Source organism: Lissotriton vulgaris, chromosome 1_1 (assembly GCF_964263255.1).
Source record: "Lissotriton vulgaris chromosome 1_1, aLisVul1.2, whole genome shotgun sequence".
NCBI classification, from domain to species: domain Eukaryota; kingdom Metazoa; phylum Chordata; class Amphibia; order Caudata; family Salamandridae; genus Lissotriton; species Lissotriton vulgaris.
In genome coordinates, this window is record NC_141685.1 from 246,671,406 (window position 1) to 246,687,658 (window position 16,253).

At 46.2% G+C, this 16,253-nt stretch overlaps 1 non-coding gene across 1 annotated transcript; it reads left to right on the forward strand.

Moving 5' to 3' along the window:
* Positions 1 to 15,762: 15,762 nt before the first annotated feature.
* On the forward strand, positions 15,763 to 15,834 carry TRNAA-UGC (transfer RNA alanine (anticodon UGC)). The gene has a single exon. It is a non-coding gene; the product is annotated as a tRNA-Ala (tRNA).
* The last annotated feature ends 419 nt before the right edge of the window (positions 15,835 to 16,253 follow it).

The window sequence follows — 16,253 nt, forward strand, 5'->3', positions numbered from 1 at the left end:
CGAAACGTCGACAACTACCTGCCTTTGAATATCAACTCCACGCCCTATTGTTTTCATTCATTGAACTATATGGAGTATGCTTTCCTTTGAAATGATTGTTTTGACCTGATGGTCCTGGTCTCTGTACATATTATGTAACATTGACAAATGATCTATATTTGTTGATTATACTGTCACTTAAGAATTTTCCTTCTTTCCTTCACTTCATCCTCACACGATCACCCACCACCCCCCCTTTTTTACCTCCTCTCCCAATTTCGGGCACTGTCAAACCACTAATTTATTGTTCAAATATACTGTATATTTAATATACGCTCCCATTGTGATTAAAACAGTGTGGACTAATTTGTTGTTTGGTTGACTTATATTTTTACCTTTCTTGCTTATTGTTCCTATGCAACTGGGACCCCTCCCTATAACTATTTAGATAGCCCAGGTCCCTGTGACTTTAGCTGGGTAAACCCCCTATCAATATCCTACTTCGAGCAGACGCATGTCTGCGAGGTTCTATTTCATGTTCAATTAAATTGATCTGTGCACATCATGGTAGAAAGGGAACTTCTATCTTTCTCTGAGGATTACATAGATAAATTACTGGAAAATCCAAATAATATTTTCATTTCGTCTGATATTTCAACTATTGACTTCACATTGAAGGACAAAATCTCCCTTCTAGAGCGGTTGGAGAAAAAACTGGTCCGTACCAGGTGGCATGGCCATCTCTTAACGAGGTACCTCAAGGAAAACATCATTCCGATCGGGCTACAAATCAAGATCGAACCGGCTATCTTTGTGGAGGTGCCCAAATTCAGAGAAGGGTTCAGCCACGTCGCGAACAACTGCTCCCGTCATTGGATGGTCCTTGGCGTGGAAACTGTTGCTGAACAAATCCAACTGATCACGGCTGAAATCAAAACTTTGAAAGCGGAAATAGCGGCAGATGCCAACTTTGCCACTGCCAAGGAAACTTTAACAAACCTTGAAGCCACGCTCAAAGATTTCGATTTAACAACTCAAAATCGTAAACTTGAAAAATTGGCACGTGATATAAGGTTATATGATAAGAAAAAAACGTATCCTTATCTACAAGAAGATTATTTCCGACAAGATAATCAAGGAAGATTTACAAATCGAGGGCGAGGAACCTCCAGAGGCAGACGGAACTACCAAACTTTCTCTGATTCCTCTTACAGCTCGGAGGGTGAACAGGAACAACCGGGTCCCAGTTTTCAGCAGAACTACCCAGACTACGGTTATCATCAACAATATCAATACAACCCTTTTTTAGGGCAACGCCAAGGGTCATGGCGTCCTCCGCGCGGCAGAAGCAACAACTGGCAACGCGGCCAACAACGTGGATCTCAACAAGGTACAAGCACATGGAATGGAGGCCGTGGACAACCGCAGGAACAGGTGCATTTCCAGACGGAACCACAACACGGGGAACGAGTGACTCGCAACAAAACCTACAGATGGTAGACAACCTGGAAAATCACCCCCGACTAAGACTACTTGGAGGAGCTCCCCCTGTGGCTGACAGCCCTGTTGTCAACATATCGAAACAAACTTTGAATGATGACGAAATCAGAGTATTAGGGAAAGGACTATCATACGTCCCCACCAACAACCCGGATACTTTCATTATCCGCACTGAATTGTTTCAATTTTTTCGAAAAATAAGGTTGAAATACTTCTTTCGTAACTCTGAACCCACAATCCAATCATCTGTTACTGGGTTGAGACCCCCCTCCACCTTTGTCCCGTTCAACAGTACAATGTCACATAAAATTCTGGCCTATGAATCAGTAGTTTGGAGAGATGTACTACAGCTCTTGGGAACAAAGTCATTTATCAAATACAACACCAGTAAAAAAGAAAAAATGGCTCTACAATCGCTTGCCCGCAATGATCAACTTGTTATCAAACCCACAGACAAAGGCGGTGCTATAGTGGTGCAGGACATAACCACCTATGAGTCCGAAATCCTCCGTCAACTGAACGATGGAACCAGTTACCAACAACTACGATCGGACCCCTCCAAAGCAATTGCTCTCGAAATCTTGGAGATAACACAAGCTGGTCGTGATCAAGGTTTTCTATCGAAATTGGAGTTTTATTTTTTGAATGAAAAGCATCCACGACTTGCAACAATTTACACTATACCAAAGATCCATAAATCCATGGCAGACCCTCCTGGTCATCCGATCGTTTCGGGATGTGGCTCCATTCTCGAGCCCCTCGGAAAATATATTGATTTCTTTCTAAAACCGTTGGCTGAGGCCACTCCTGCTTATTTGCGTGACACCATGCACACTATCAATATCATCGAGAATTCAGCCTTTGACTCACATCACCAACGATTGGCCACCTGCGACGTAGTATCATTGTATACATGTATTCCCTAACAAGAAGCATTAACGGTTATCACACGCTGCCTGCATCAGCGACCGGCACCAGTCCAAGTTCCGAATTAAAAAATTGTGGCCTTACTCCGTATAGCCATGACCAAAATTTTTTTTATATTCAAAGACAAATTCTACATCCAAACATCAGGAGTAGCCATGGGGGTTCCCTTTGCTCCTGATGTAGCCATCCTGTACATGGCAGCCTTCGAGCAGGACACTGTGCTTAATCAAGTTAATCCATTCAGAAACCACCTTGGTCTCTTGATGAGATACATAGACGACATTCTACTGATTTGGAACGGCGATTTGGAAGAACTAATGTTGTTTTTCAGTTGGCTTAATGACCAATCTGAATTTCTCAAATTTACCATTCAATCTGACAACCACACAATAAACTTCTTGGACCTTACCATCTATGAGAACTCGGGACACTTACTCACCACGCTGTACCGCAAACCTGCTGAGAGGAATTCGCTATTACATTACAATAGCCACCATCCGAGAGCTCTGCGAGACAATTTGCCATTTGGGCAGTTCCTGCGAGTCCGCATGAACTGTTCCAATAAGGACCATTATTTCACGGAGTCGGAAGAACTGAAAAATCGACTTCTAACCAGAGGATATCCTAGAAAACTGATAAAGCGAGCTAGGAAGAGGGCTTGGTTTTATCCCCGTGATGAATTACTCACCCCAAAGCTTGACAAGGATCCACAAGAAAGCAGAATTGTATGCGTTACCACTTTTAACACCAAAAGTAATAAAATAAAACGCATAATTAACCATCATTGGGAATTAATATCAGATGATATCAAGCAACCTGCTCCGCCTTTACATGCTTTCAAAAAAGCAAGAAGTGTCAAAGATCATGTGGTTCGTTCCTTCTTAATGACTCCTGAGGACCCCACCGTCACCACTCTCTGGAACTTGCCTCCGGTGGTGGTCCACTTCAGATGCGGCAATTGTAAAGCATGTGATAGTGCAATTCAGACCAAAGAATTTGTACATCGCCACCACAAAATTTCCCTCAAGACACATACTAACTGCAATTCCTCAAACATCATATATGCCATCCTATGTCCGTGTCAAATGATATACATAGGTCAAACACAGCAAAAAGCCAAAGTGAGGATTCTTCAACACATGAGTAGAATCAGATGTCAGGCACAGGGCGCACCAATGGTTGAGCATTTCTCTGTGGCTGGTCATCCACCTGAAAGTCTTAAATGGGTAATTATTGAAAAAGCCACATTAGGACACCGGGGTGGTAATATCGCCAATATTTTGAATACTCGTGAGTTAAAATGGACGTTCGTGTTCGATTCTATTGAGACGGGTCTGAATGAGCACGATAGCTCTTTTTCTCAATTAGCTACTTTATCTTGATTACAATCTGAGTCATACTCGACGTGGCCTTTACCCTCATGTGAGAGGTACGCCATATTTCTAATGATGCTACATGACTTTCTCCGTCTCCATGAGGGGTACACCACATTTTGTATGATGTTACCAAATACACGAATCATTGGGTAATAAGATGTCAATACCTCATGTATAATACTCAATTGACGGCAATGATGTGTGGCCTTTACCCTCTTGTGAGAGGTACGCCACTCCCTGTTCAAGCGATGTTATCTATTAGAACGTTTTTGCATTGAATGTCATGGCTGTCTGTCACTCTCATGCCAATCATATTATGGTATTCAACAATTTATCGTTTTTAAGGGATACGTCCTTATTGTTATCTAATGAGGCCACCTCCTTGATACAAGTGGTTCCAAACTTACCTGTTTTTATAATTGGAAATCGCACTTAATATTTCACGCAACCTATATCTTATCTGTGCAACACGAAGTTCAGCCCGAGTCTACGATTGAACTTCTATGTTTACTGTAACCTAACTAGTCTTTCCACCATGTCTATGCGGGTGAAACGCACCACGTGATAACATCTCCATGGTGATATTATCAAACCCGGAACCTCACTTCGCCATTGCGAATTCGAGCGCTGTTCAGGACGAGATTCATTCCGTGCCTGGTAAGTACTATCCCAACACTCTCACAGCGCTAATCAGTTAGCCATTGCTGGTTATCCTCCATTGGTGGCTCCGTTTATAATTCCACCTCGCCCTTTCGTTTAGATGCTTCGAGAAAGTTCCCGATTGGATTACACATTTTCATGATTCCCGTTTGAACGTGTATCCTACACAGCCTATTGGTGAGTGTCCTCCCCATTTACTGCATCACAGTGTTTGATGCCGCGAGTTTTCTATATGTTAACTCTATTCCTAAATACGTTTGCTTTAATTATATCTGATAGATTTCAAAATATCGTCGGTACATTGGACTATGACCGGCTTCAGAGCCATCAAAATCAACGAACGATCTAAATTACGTAGTGGTGAGTCTACAACACTTTCCTGGAATTTAGTTTTATGACGCCCTTCCTTTGTAAACTTGCCTTCTTAATGTCCGTATCATTCTCACCTGATAGACTCTACCTCAATCTCGGTCCGGTTGACCGTGAACAACACCAAAACACTGTCAACTTCGGGTTCTGTACATACCACCCTGTGGTAAGTTGATAAGCCTATGACATTATGACCTGAATCAACAGCCCACATTTATACCAGACATGTTCTGGTACGATTATCACTAGACTCGGTGATTGCACTATGGTCCTGACCCATCGGGCTCCAGGTGTATTACCACGTCCCACTGAGATCTAGGGATTTTTGCCCGTATCCACCCCGTCGGGCTGGTTTATCTCCAACGGCTCCTGTCCTCATTTATCCATTTATTCCTCAATGTATAACAAGTCGTTGTGACTATTTAGCGCAATCCAAGTAACTGTACTCTGTTCATACTATCATAGCATTTAATTGATATTGATCCTGAAATTATTTCGAGCACCATTGTAACCTGCAACCCCTACCAATCCTGTCATGAGATTGATGTGCCACCATGTTATGATATATCGAGGGATACTCTTTCCCGTGCCTAAATTATATATTTATATATCAAATAGGTTATGTGTCCCACTTTCCAGTCCTGATGAAGACCCCGCAGCAAGGATAGCACTAGTACCTGCATATATGAGGGTCGAAACGTCGACAACTACCTGCCTTTGAATATCAACTCCACGCCGTATTGTTTTCATTCATTGAACTATGTGGAGTATGCTTTCCTTTGAAATGATTGTTTTGACCTGATGGTCCTGGTCTCTGTACATATTATGTAACATTGACAAATGATCTATATTTGTTGATTATACTGTCACTTAAGAATTTTCCTTCTTTCCTTCACTTCATCCTCACACGATCACCCACCACCCCCCCTTTTTTACCTCCTCTCCCAATTTGGGGCACTGTCAAACCACTAATTTATTGTTCGAATATACTGTATATTTAATATACACTCCCATTGTGATTAAAACAGTGTGGACTAATTTGTTGTTTGGTTGACTTATATTTTTACCTTTCTTGCTTATTGTTCCTATGCAACTGGGACCCCTCCCTATAACTATTTGGTAGTAATAAAGCAGCCATGTTTGAGATCTAAAAGGCCCTTCCGGCCCAAGGGCCCTGCTACCACTGCACCTGCTGCACCATTGAAAGCTGTGCCCCTGTCACGGCTTGGGAATTTTAAAGATGATATAGAAAGAGGAAGAAGAAGAAGAAGTGCCTGCTAGACATAACAGACCACCACAGCACATCACACATCAACCCAGACCTCCCCAACCACATAACACCTGGCTTCAATGAACACCCCACCTCCTACAACAATCACTTCATTCTTCCGCGAACACTACATCCAAGTCCATAAGCAACGCATACTCCATGCTGAAGGTAATACTGAGCAACACATCAAAGCAACAAAGTATAAGATAGGACACAACAACTAAAGAAGCGCACTGCAGTCCACCCCCAACAGCACTTACCTCTGCTACACAATATGTGTCCTTGTCTCAGGCAGTTGCCAAAATTCAGTCTGAGCTCCAGTGCAGCACTGCACCAAACCACTACAACACAGCGCACACTCCAGGCTGCACATAATACTGAACGACACCAAGCAACACATAAGAAACAAACAATAGGACAAGATACAACAACTAAAAGAGCGCACTAAAAAACTCCACCACATCTATACTACTTACCTCTGCTACACAGTGTGTGCCCTCGCCTCAGGGAGTTGCCAAATTCCAGGGCGAGCTAAAACGTAGCACTGCATCAAAATACTACAGAACACCTACTTGACCACCCAGAGCACCATCTACAACATGCAACTCACCACAGGACACCTACTATACCACACAAAGCACCATGTACAGCCCCTAACCCACCACTACACCACAGGACACCTACTATCCCACACAGAGCACCATCTACAACCCATAACCCACCACTACACCACAGGACACGACTATACCACATAGAGCACCATGTACAACTTGCAACCCACCACTACATCAAAGGACACCTACTATACCACAAAGAGCACCATGTACAACTCGCAACCCACCACTACATCACAGGACACCTGCTACACCACACAGAGCACCATGTATAACCCGCAACCCACCACTACACCACAGGACACCTACTATACCACACAGAGCACCATGTATAACCCGCAACCCACCACTACATCACAGGACACCTACTATACCACAAAGAGCACCATGTACATCTCGCAACCCACCACTACACCACAGGACACCTACTATCCCACACATAGCACCATCTACAACTCGCAACCCACCACTACACCTCAGAACACCGACTATACCACACAGACCACCATCTACAACTTGCAACTCACCACTACACCACAGGACACCTACTATACCACACAGAGCACCATGTACATCTCGCAACCCACCACTACACCACAGGACACCTACTACCCCACACAGAGCATGATCTACAATCAATAGCCAAAGTCCAGGGCTGGCTTGGCGCTCCCCCATGACCTCCTACCCCACGGATTCCCTCACTACTTCCCTCCATCCGGGCCCCTCATCCCTCCAATAGGATTACAAGTTGAAGGAGTCACATAACAACCATAGGCACATACCAACAATAGGCAGTATATTTTAAGAATGTTTGGTCTGGGGAAGCACAAATTCAGGATTTAAAACACTCCACAGTGGTTGACTTTATTATTAACAATGTATTTCTAGGAGGAGCTACAACATCAACCAAGATGGCTGCTTAGGTTCCCGTCTCCGCCGATCTCCGTATTCCGCCGCAAGATCCTGTACGATATCCTGATCTTACACCCAGCCTCTACCTGGATGAAGTGTTCCTCACTCCTGTGGTGAAATCCCCAAGCTTTTATCGTTTGATTTCACGAACTTACATCGAGTTAAAGATCGTGGCCTGTTCCGGGGGGGAAGCCGGGGCCTCGAGTAACTGTAAGGCTGCGTTGCAGTTCAACAACATCGGCTGAGAGACCCTGGCAGGGTCCGGTCTACCGACATGGAGACTTTGTCTAAGCCCGAATTTGATGGCTATTGTTTTCCGTGCCCAGCGTTGTGAGAGAAGTGACCTGCTGCTACTGATTGTGTGGGGGGATCCCTGTACCGCGGACCCGGTATAGATTCCTGCCGGGGTTCGGCAGGTCGGGACCCTGGACTGCGGTGCTGCGCCGGGCTCTCCCGGCTGTGGGTAACAGCGGGTCGCTGTCTACGCTTGCCCCCTCAGTCTCCTGCTCGTCACCCCCGAAAATGCCTGATTCACTCGGGGATTTGATTGTGACTGCCACTGATCGTGGCATAGTGGATCGAACGGTGTCTGGGCCAACGCTGGAAACAATAATGGCAGAACTTTGGGCGTTTCACTCGCAAGCGACAGTGCTCATGGCTAAAATGGATGTCAGTCTGACTGGGATCCTGTTCGACATGCCGGACCCTGCCCTACGGTCGTACCAGCAAACAACAACCCCTCAAGCTGCGGCCATTTTGACTTCGTGTGAGGACCCCGTGTGGGATCGTGAGTGGATGTCACTATCGGACTCAACGGATGGCGCCCAGGAAGACGATGTCCTCGGGACCACGAGTGTATCACAGTGCTTTTCATCATCATCGACTTCTGTGGTCCCGAAAGGTGTCCCCACCCCGGGAAACTGTGTTGTGAACTCTCCCCCCACCTTGTGGTTGTATCCCCCTTTTCTGGACATTCTACGATTACGGGGCAAGAACTATCGGGACATTCCAATTTGGAGAGGGGAATTTTCTTTGCGTGCAGACCTCTTGGAGTCACTAGCCACATGGGGTAATGGACTGCCTTTCGATACTTTCACTCTCGTCTATGACTTATTTGTGTCCTCTGGGGTTTCACTGGGGAGGGTTTGTGTGATGATTCGAAAGGGTCAAGGTTGAATCAACTGAACTGGGATGGCTTGGAACACTGGTTATGAAAGTTCAAATTGGTACTGTCTAATACCGGAAGCTGGGCGGTGGATCACGGTGCCCCCTCTTGATTTATGTACAAGTTGCTTCAACATCCATCTTTGGCTGTAGGGGGTGTCTGTGTTTTGGCGGGGGAGCCAAGGGGCCAGGAACACCGTATGATCAGGCCCTCCTCCATTCTTCTTCTTTCCCTTCTTTTAGGGGTTTAGGTTAGTAGGGTGACAGGCACGCTGCTAGTGGGGGGGAGTTATTTGACACTAGCAGCCCGTCCCGATGTTGTCCGGGTATGAATTGCTGCCGGCCAGTAGTATATTGTTTTGTAGGAATTCGTTTTGATAGCATTTCTTATCTGTGACAGGCCTGTGAAACGCTCCGGTTCACAGTGCACTGCTGATGCACTTAAGAGTGCGCGTTCAGTAGTGTGTAAACTCGAGTTTCCCTACTTTATTTTTCCTTGCAAAATTATATAGCGCAAACTCGACAACATGGCATGAGCACAATTTACATTACAGAAGAACACATTCATTTGTGGTAGGCACGGGGAGACAAAGCGATTTGGCTGGAATCACAGGATGTTGAGCTGATGCCGAGATTCGAACGTAGCTCCCCAGCTCTAAAGTTCGCAATTCTAGAACTTGTGGCGGGAGGTGTATCTAAAAGTTTATGTCGGTGCTGGCCATCAATGAAAGAGACCTGTGCATTTTTCAAATGGGTGGTGAAAAGTATGTTGCTGGAGATGTGGGCCGCTGTGCCATCAATGTACTTAACGGGGGAGGATAAACACCCATTATTCCGCAACTTTCTTTCTGCATACCATCACTCCGCATACTTTCATTACGAAAGTACCATGACTCCGCAATGCCATTATAACGCATGGCATTACATTTTATATGCTTTTACCACGCATACATTTACAACGAAATTCGTTGTAAATGCATGAATGGTAAAAGTATGTTTTTTTTTAAATGTTTGGATAAGGTAAGTATAGGTATAGGGGTATATGTTTTGGGGTACTGAGGTATATGTTTTGAGGTGTTTGGGTAGTTTAAGGGTTCAGATATAGTTTTGGGTTATGGGGTACAGGGGTAGTTTTAGGGTTTATGGATAGGTATGGGTTTTAGTGTACAGGGGTATTTTTAGCGTTCAGGGCTAGGTTTGGGTTTTGGGGCATAGGGGTATTTTTAGGGTTCAGGGGTAGGTTTGGGTTTTGGGGTACAGGGGTATTTTAAGGGTTCAGGGCTAGGTTTGGGTTTTGGGGTACAGGGGTATTTTTAGGGTTCGGGGCTAGGTTTGGGTTGTAGGGTACAGGGGTATTTTAGGGTTCAGGGATAGGTTTGGGTTTTGGGGTACAGAGTTATTTTTAGGGTTCAGGGCTAGGTTTGGGTTTTGGGGTACAGGGGTATTTTTAGGTTACAGGGGTAGGTTTGGGTTTTGGGGTACAGGGGTATTTTAAAGGTTCAGGGCTAGGTTTTGGTTTTGGGGTACAGGGGTATTTTAGGGTTCAGGGGTAGGTTTGGGCTTTGGGGGACAGTGGTATTTTTAGGATTCAGGGCTAGGTTTGGGTTTTGGGGGACAGGGGTATTTTTAGGGTTCAAGGATAGGTTTGGGTTTTGAGGTACAGGGGTATTTATAGGGTTCAGGGCTAGGTTTGGGTTTTAGGGTACAAGGGTATTTTTAGGGTTTAGGGATAGGTTTGGGTTTTGGGGTACAGGGTATATTTATAGGGTTAAGATGGGTTAGTGTTTAAGGGTATTGGGGTATTTTAAGGAGTAAGGGTGGGTTATGATTATGGGGTGCGGAGGTATTTAAGGGTAGCAGGGTGGGATTAGCAAACGATATGAGACATGGCATGAAGGGCGGAACGTACCACACGCCCCCAGCGTTTGTCACGCCCACAGCACGCTCCCACAGCACAACGCAGACAGGCCCACAAGGGACTACTTTGCTGGCACGGTTCTTTTACCTTTTAAATGTATATGGTGGGCGTCTGCGTAGCCTATGTCCTTCTGCTGCAACTTCCCTTTCCAACGCTGTATTGGGTGTTGTGATTGGTGCTGTGGTTCCTGAGATTACCCGCCTCAAAGGTTTGGGCTCTCTCTTTGTTATATTAGTATGGATTTTCATTGTTGCATGAAAACTGCTGCACTCACATCAGGGCCGGGTTTAACTCTGGCGGCACTCAGTGCAACAATCTTTTTTGGCCCCCTCCCCACATAACCTCCTCCTCAGATTCCCTCACTTCCAGCCCGCAAAAGTGTCCCTCTTCTCTCCATAGCTCCTTGTGGTATCTATGGTTTAGAGTTTTAGAGTCTTAAGTTTATCTATATTCCTTTCCTGTCTCTATTGTTTAGAATGCCCTTTGGTGTTCTATCCTAGATGTTCTCTCTAGTGTCAGTTACTGCCTGACTGCTGTTTCTAGCTGACGTGCTCCTTGCATGCTGTGAAGGAATCAACATTAAAGAACCTTCATTCTTTACCAGTCTTCTCTCCGCCTATCATTGAAGACAGGATTTAACATTTGGCGACGTTTGGGATTTCTCCTTCACATCTCCAGCATTCATCGAAGCACTGGGAGGCCTCTTTCAACTCTTTAACTCGGCGCCTGAACAATTACCCACGGAAGCGCGCTTCTATTCAAAAGGTCGTATGATACTTTCATTTTTGACTCTTCTTACCCTGTCAACGCGCTCCCAGCGCCACCAAATCCTTGTGGCGCATTTCAATTTCTCGAGCGATTTTCTCCTTGAGCGCCTCAGAGTCTCCACGTTCCCTTGCTCGAGCCAGTCAATGCTTGAGCGTTCCATCGAACGCACACCTCTGAGCCTTCTCACTGTGCCATCTTTGTCTCCTCCTCCCAGTAGCTTCCTTCGTCATACGCTCCATTCATGACGCAGTGACGCTTCTGACGTTGACTTCCCCGACGTGCCTCCATTTTGGTAGTTCACGCAAGTCAACCTAATTTGCATGCGCAATCAGTTCCTTGCGCTCTATTCTTCAGAAACATTGATTTCACATCGTCTTTTATTCCTCTTCGTTATTTTTCAGCGGATTCATCATTTTTACCTGTATTTTCACCGCGCTGTGCCGGATTTCATTCAAACAAGCTAATTTCTTTCCAGGTTTGACTCCGTTTATTTTAACTCTATGATTCTGCATTTTCCACGGCACATCTCTTTGCTTTCTACTCGATGATGTGCACATCTGACAGAGCACGTTAAAGTTATTCAAGAAAGTTATTTGTGAGAGACAATTTTTATTGTTATTGTTTTATTTCATTTTTTTTTTTTTTTTTTACACTTATTTCCTCTCTTGCATACATTTAATTTATTTTAAAGTGCTGGTAAAGGCTGGCTTTCCTAATCCACTCAGCTATCCATGTGAATACAGGTCTGTTCTTTGCGGCAGGCATATTAACCCTTTGCGTTACATTATGGCGAGTCAAAACTCTGATCTCTCTCTCTCTACCAGGAACATTATTTACAAGAGCTATCTTGACATTTTTATTGCTGCCTGAAAGTTGGACGCACAGGGAACTCTGCAGCAGGTGCGTTTAAATTGTAGGTTATTGCTAAACAAAGGTCACTGCTGCACCCCTCGCACAGCCCTAAAGCCGGCCCTGACCTGAAGGAATTACTCTGAGCAGGTAAAACACTTTAGTTATTTTTTTTAAAAGACGCCCGCCCTCTCCTCTCAGTGCCTGTCTCTATCGACGACACCGCACTGAATCCTGCCCTGCCCTAGGGTGACCAACCGTCCGTAAATTTCACGGACAGTCCGTAATTTCGGCCGTCTGTCCGTTGTCCATGAAGGAATCTTTAACGGACGCCATTTGTCCGTCATTTTAACAGGGCACCGGTTGCTCCACCCTAAAGCCGGCACAGCTTGCACCCACCTCTTTTCTTCACTCCAATGCTGCACCAAAGCTCCTCTGATGCCCCGCAGCATTGGAGAGGCACAGCGGGATGGCTACCCTCACACCTCCAGCCCTTGATGACCTGTTAAGAGGTGCTTCGAAGGTGACTGAGAGGGAGGGGCTGCAGGTTCAGGAGCAGCGACATCTATTCACATGCAAACAGCCCTGAATGTGTCATGTCTCTGCTATTTAGAGGGGGGCTCACACATTCCATTTCTACCCAGGGCCCCAAACATCCGAGACTCGGCCAGATTACACCCCTGATTACACGGAGGCAGCACGTGGTTCTCTTCACAGAGCTTAATTACTGTCACTAAATTGTAAGCTAACCTCGGTTCTTCAAACATGCACTCTATAATGTAAGAAAATAAAGAAATGGCACAATCGCACCCACACTGATTAACAAAGTATGGAGGACAATCAGTTAAATCAGTTCTCTTAGAGTATCTCCTGTAAGTACTGTACATCACAGTGGGGGATGGCATTTTGGACAGAGAGCCTGTCTTCTCGTTGTCTTGTGCAGAAGAGGAGCCCAAGATGATACTAGAATACTGCATGCCCACCCCTGTGTTCCCTCTCCTGTGATGGCTCCTGCCCTCCCCTCAGTAATGGCACCTGTCCCCCAATGTGGTGGCTCCAGTCCACCCCACGCCTGGGATGGCTCCTGTCCCCCCATGTTGTGGCTCCAGTCCACCTCCCCCCCCCTGTGGTGGATCCTGTCTCCTCTCTGGGTGGCTTCTGTCCCAGTCCTGGAACGGCCCCTGCAGCGAGGGTGAAGTTCTTGATGGGCCTCTTCTCAAAAGGGCTCAGCTCAAAATTAATATGGAAAGGTCGGCGAGTAAGTAAGTGAAGGGATGGGTGAATGGCTGGATGAATTAATGAAAGGGTGAATGGATGAATGAAATATTGAATAAATGGCTAATGAGAGAGGGTGGATGGATTGATGCGTGAGGGAAAGGATGGAGAGAAAATGTAAATAGCTGGATGTATGGGTGGAAGGGTAGCTGGATGATGGGAAAGATGGATGAGGGGAAGGATGATGGATGAGGAGAAGGATGGATGGAGGGGATGGATGGATGGATGGATGGATGGAGGGGAAGGATGGATGGATGTAGGGGAAGGATGATGGATGAGAAGGATGGATGGATGGAGGGGATGGATGGATGGATGGATGAGGGGAAGGATGGATGGATGGATGGAGTGGATGGATGGAGGGGAAAGATGGATGGATCGGGAGATGGATGGATGGATCAGGGGAAGGATAAATGGATGGGATGGATGGATGGATGGGTTAGGGGAAGGATGGATGGGTGAGGGGAAGGATGGATGGATGAGGGGATGGATGGGTGAGGGGATGGATGGGTGAGGGGATGGATGGATGGGTGGGGGGATGGATGGATGGATGAGGGGATGGATGGATGGATGGATGGATGGATGAGGGGATGGATGGATGGATGAGGGGATGGATAGAGGGGAAGGATGGATGGGTGGGCGATGAGGGGAAGGATGGATGATGAGGGGAAGGATGGATGGATGGATGGATGAGGGGATGGATGGATGATGAGGGGGTGGGTGAAAGGATGGATGATGAGGGGAAGGGTGGATGGATGGATGATGAGGGGAAGGGTGGATGGATGGATGATGAGGGGGTGCGTGAATGGATGGATGGATGATTAGGGAATGGATGGATGATGACGGGGTGGGTAAAAGGATGGATGGATGGATGATGAGGGGAAGGATGGATGGATGAAGAGGGGAAGGATGGATGGATGATGAGTGGGTGGGTAGAAGGATGGATGGATGGATGATGAGGGAAAAGGATGGATGGATGATGAGGGGAAGGATGGATGATGAGGGGAAGGACGGATGGATAGATAGATGGATGGATGATGGGTGGGTGAAAGGATGGATGGAGAGTCGGTGGGTGAAAGGATGGATGGATGATGAGTGGGTGGGTGAAAGGATGGATGTATGATGAGTGGGTGGGTGAAAGGATGGATGTATGATGAGTGGGTGGGTGAAAGGATGGATGGATGGATGAGTGGGTGGGTGAAACGATGGATGGATGGATGAGTGGGTGGGTGGATAGTGGGTGAGTGAAAGGATGGATCAGTGGATTGGATGGTGGGTGGGTGAAAGGATGGATGGATGAGTGGGTGGGTGGATGGTGGGTGGGTGGATGGTTGGGTGGATGATGGGTGGGTAGGTGGATGAGTGAAATGATGGATGGATTGATAAGTGCAAGGGTGAATGAATGGACGTATGAGTGAAAGGGTGGATGTAAGGATGGATGAGTGAGTGAAAGGGAGGGTAGATGGACAAAAGGATGAATAGATGTGTGAAGGAGTGAAATGATAGATGGATGAGTGATAGGATCAATGGATGGATTCATGAGTGGATGAGTAGATGGATGGGTGGGTGGATGGATGGAATGGCTAAGTGAAAGGGTCGATTGAGAGAGAAAGGGAGGATGGATGGATGACTAAAATAGTGGATGGGTGGAAGGATTAGTAAGTGAAAGGATGGCTGGATTGGTGAAAGGGTAAATGGCTGAATGGATGAGTGAATGGATGGATGGGATAAAGAGTGGATGGATAAGTGTACAGATGGATAGGGTGAAATGGTGAATGGATAATGGAGATGAGTGAAAGGATGGATGAGGGGATGGATGAAGGGATGGATGAGTGAAATGATAGATGGAAGAATACATGATGGATAGGTTTGCAAACGGTTGAATATGTTTGGAAATGGCTGGGCTTACTTATATACTATTGCGCGACCTCTGATGTGTCTGTAAAACGTACCTATTGTCCTGAAGTTTTGTCCTGAATTTTGACCTCCTGTCCTGAATTTGTGTCCTGAATTTTGACCCTTTGTCCTGAATTTTTACACTCACCGTCCTGAATTTGCACCAATGCCAGTTGGTCACCCTACCCTGCCCACGCCATTATTATGTGTGATCAACCCCCTGCACAGAGTAAATAAACTCACTCAGTTACACTGGTCAGTCCTCCCCGTACATTATGTTGTCCACCAGGGGATGTAGCTCAGTGGTAGAGCGCATGCTTTGCATGTATGAGGCCCCGGGTTCAATCCCCGGCATCTCCACTTCTTTTATGTCCATGTGGATATTTTATTACTTTGCAGCTAATCAGGTTTCCCGTTTACCCGAGTGGGTTCCTCCTCCGTGCCAGGTTCTTCCCTTTGCATTCTGGTACATGTAGTCTTGGGACCGCAGGCATCAGAATGAAAAACTGGTGAAACTACTCAGACTTGTGTCCGGGAAAGGTAAGTGCCGCGGAGATACCCCCTTCTCTCATTAGTTAGCTGATGTTGCCACCCCCTCCTTACATGTACCCCTCCCTCAGCATGCTGAAAGACTGCCAGAGACATTTCAGGGGCTTATAGCAAACTCACTCCTGCCCCCAAAACTCTTTCAGCCTCTTTGACTTTCAAGGAATCACCCGCAGCCAGCTCTGACGTCCCCCTCTAAGACTCCACAGAAGAGCAAAGGTCACGAGTTTTGT